Source organism: Triticum aestivum, chromosome 5D, assembly GCF_018294505.1.
Source record: "Triticum aestivum cultivar Chinese Spring chromosome 5D, IWGSC CS RefSeq v2.1, whole genome shotgun sequence".
In the NCBI taxonomy this organism is placed as follows: domain Eukaryota; kingdom Viridiplantae; phylum Streptophyta; class Magnoliopsida; order Poales; family Poaceae; genus Triticum; species Triticum aestivum.
The window spans coordinates 175,068,665-175,072,840 of NC_057808.1; positions in this window are offsets into that span (position 1 = coordinate 175,068,665).

Here is a 4,176-nt window from a genome sequence, read left to right on the forward strand (position 1 = left end):
TCACCCTCTCCGTCGACCGCGCCGCCGGCCCACGAGGCCCGTGCTTGGCCCTCGCGGCCCGCCTCCCCGTCGCCCGCGCCCCTCCTTCACTCCTCGCCGCCATTCGCGACCACCGCCGCCCGTGCCCGCCGCTCCGCCGTCCTCCGCCGACCCCGACGGCCGCCGCCCGCGCCCCCGCGTGCTCAGCCGCCGGCGCCCCGCGGCCGCACCTCCTCCGGCCGGCCTCCTGCCTCTCCGGCGCTAGTCCTCGTCCCCGCCGGCGCCTCCTCCTCTCCCCTCTCCGGCAAGTACCCCGGCGAGAAGCCCCGCCTCGGTTCGCGTGCCCGATCCAGATCCAAAGAGGTTGACCCCGAAAATCTTCTAAGTTCCGAAGTTTTCACAATATGTTGCTCTGTTCATTGCATCATATCTCATTACATACTGCTCCATTTTGCGTGCATAATATATCACAATGTTCGTCACGAGATGCTCTTCATTTTATTCCATTGTGCCATGCTCTTTCGAGTCCATCTTGATGCCCAAATCTCTGGTGCAAGAGTGCTATATGATGTTTACTGCTGTTACTTGTCAGAACTTGGTGTTTTGTTATTTTTGTTGCATTTGATGTGTGCATCTTCTGGGCATGAGCTCTACAGGTGTTTTGATCTATGCCATGCCATCTTTACAAAGCTGTATGCCATGTATTTTTGTGATCTATGTCGTGACTATCACAAGCATGCAAACTAGGCTTCGTGATGTTTCTGTTTTCACGGACAGGATTTTGCTGTCTTTTGCTGCTGTTATTTTGCTGCCATGTATCCATGTGTCTACAGTGAGATCCATGCATCTTTTGGGTATGTTCAGTATGGATGTTTTGTAGATATAGTTGTGCTCTATCCTTCCATGCCCCTGTTTGCAATTTTGGAGTGCCCTAGCATGTCTTAATCTTGCTCTACTTTTGCTATAAAATGTTCCTGGCAGAATGTTAGCATGATATTCAATTTTGCCAAGGTTGTTGTAGTTGATCCATACATGCTATGAACTTGATCTTGCCATGGATAACTTCATAAACATGCCATATTGCTGTAGGTATGCTTGTTTTCTCATGCATTGCTTTGTGATGAGTGAATCGAGCTCACAAAGATGCCTTCATATTTCTGTTAATGCCATGCTCGTTTGAGTCCATCTTGATGCCCAAATCTCTGGTGCAAGAGTGCTATATGATGTTTACTACTGTTACTTATCAGAACTTGGTGTTTTGTTATTTTTGTTGCATTTGATGTGTGCATCTTCTGGGCATGAGCTCTACAGGTGTTTTCATCTATGCCATGCCATCTTTACAGAGCTGTATGCCATGTATTTTTTTGATCTATGTGGTGACTATAACAAGCATGCAAACTAGGCTTCGTGATGTTTCTGTTTTCACGGACAGGATTTTGCTGTCTTTTGCTGCTGTTATTTTGTTGCCATGTATCCATGTGTCTACAGTGAGATCCATGCTTCTTTTGGGTATGTTCAGTACGGATGTTTTGTAGATATAGTTGTGCTATATCCATCCATGCCCGTGTTTGCAATTATGGAGTGTCCTAGCATGTCTTAATCTTGCTCTACTTTAGCTATAAAATGTTCCTGGCAGAATGTTAGCATGATATTCAATTTTGCCAAGGTTGTTGTAGTTGATCCATACATGCTATGAACTTGATCTTGCCATGGCTAGCTTCATAAACATGCCATCTTGCTGTAGGTATGCTTCTTTTGTCATGCATTGCTTTGCGATGAGTGAATCGAGCTCACAGTCTGAAACCTGTTAACGAAACTTGCTATGTTTACATGGGTGCCATCATATCTTCTGATCCTTCTTGGCTCATGGTCAGTAAGGGACTTTTGTTCTATGCATTTAGTAGATTCATGCCATGCCTTGTTTTTCTATGTTAAGTTCCTGTAGCATGTTGATTGCTTGCTCTGAACATTGCTACCTGATGCTGTTTCAGCCATGTCCAGTAATTTCACCAAGTCTGTGAAGCTGTTATCGTTTGCACTTTTGTCATGCTTGTTTGAACCTGTTATGGTGTGATCTAGCCGTAGCTCAGTGTTCATCTTTTGTCAAGCATCTCCTGTAGATTACTGCCATATGCTTTGTTGCTATGTTAGGGTGCTGTAGTATAGTTACTTGATGTATTCTAAGTGCTATTATGCTGTTAATCGCAGAATCGTGTCATTCTTGTTTTGCTTGCCATTTGCAAACCGTGCATCCCTTTCCGGTGATCTTTATATCGATTTCGACCGAAATCATCTCATCTTTCCAGTGGCATACTTGGTTTGCCAAGTTACTGCCTTGTTCATGCTTTTACTTCCAGAGCACGCATACGCATCGCATATCATATCTCGCATATCATGCATGTATTGCATCATGTTGTTTGTGCATTTCCAATGATTGATTGTGGTTCCATTGCTTGTGTTCTTGCTGTGGGTAGAGCCGGGAGACGAGTTCGTGAACGAGGAACCTGTTGAGTACGCTTACGAGGATCAAGCGTTCGACAACTCTGAGAACCTTGCAGGCAAGATGACCATACCCTCGAAATCACTTCTATCTTTGCTTTGCTAGTTGTTCGTTCTATTGCCATGCTGCGCTACCTACCACTTGCTATATCATGCCTCCCATTTTTCCATGTCAAGCCTCTAACCATCCTTTCCTAGCAAACCGTTGTTTGGCTAAGTTACCGCTTTTGCTCAGCCCTTCTTATAGCGTTGCTAGTTGCAGGTGAAGTTGAAGTTGGTTCCATGTTGGAACATGGATATTTTGGAATATCACAATATCTCTTATTTAATTAATGCATCTATATATTTGTTAAAGGGTGGAAGGCTCGGCCTTATGCCTGGTGTTTTGTTCCACTCTTGCCGCCCTAGTTTCCGTCACACCGGTGTTATGTTCCTTGAGTTTGCATTCCTTACGCGGTTGGGTGATTTATGGGACCCCCTTGACAGTTCGCCTTGAATAAAACTCCTCCAGCAAGGCCCAACCTTGGTTTTACCATTTTCCACCTAAGCCTTTTTCCCTTGGGTTTTCGCGAGCCCGAGGGTCATCTTTATTTTAACCCCCCGGGCCAGTGCTCCTCTGAGTATTGGTCCAACCTGTCAGTCGCCGGTGGCCACCAGGGGCAACTCTGGGCTCGCCTATCGGAAGCTTGGAAAATCCGGTGTGCCCTGAGAACGAGATATGTGCAGCTCCTATCGGGATTTGTCGGCACATTCGGGCGGCTTTGCTGGTCTTGTTTTACCATTATCGATATGTCTTGTAAACCGGGATTCCGAGACTGATCGGGTCTTCCCGGGAGAAGGTTTATCCTTCGTTGACCGTGAGAGCTTATAATGGGCTAAGTTGGGACACCCCTGCAGGGTATTATCTTTCAAAAGCCGTGCCCGCGGTTATGAGGCAGATGGGAATTTGTTAACGTCCGGTTGTAGAGAACTTGACACTTGACTTAATTAAAATACATCAACCATGTGTGTAGCCGTGATGGTCTCTTCTCGGCGGAGTCCGAGAAGTGAACACGGTTCGGGTTATGCATGAACGTAAGTAGTTTCAGGATCACTTCTTGATCATTTCTAGCTTCGCGACCGTTGCGTTGCTTCTCTCCTCGCTCTCATTTGCGTATGTTAGCCACCATATATGCTTAGTGCTTGCTGCAGCTCCACCTCATTACCCCATCCTTTTCTATAAGCTTAAATAGTCTTGATCTCGCAGGTGTGAGATTGCTGAGTCCTCGTGACTTATAGATTCTACCAAAACAGTTGCAGGTGCCGACGATGACAGTGCAGGTGACGCAACCGAGCTCAAGTGGGAGTTCGACGAGGAACGTGGTCGTTACTATGTTTCGTTTCCGGATGATCAGTAGTGGAGCCCGGTTGGGACGATCGGGGATCTTGCATTTGGGTTATCTTATTTTCATTTGGATTTGACCGTAGTCAGTCTATGTGTGGATTTTGGATGATGTATGAATTAATTTATGAATTGTGTGAAGTGGCGATTGTAAGCCAACTCTCGTTATCCCATTCTTGTTCATTACATGTGATTGTGTGAAGATGACCCTTCTTGCGAGAATACCACAATGTGGTTATGCCTCTAAGTCGTGCCTCGACATGTGGGAGATATAGCTGCATCGTGGGCGTTACAGCAGGGGAGGGTGCATCCGGCGC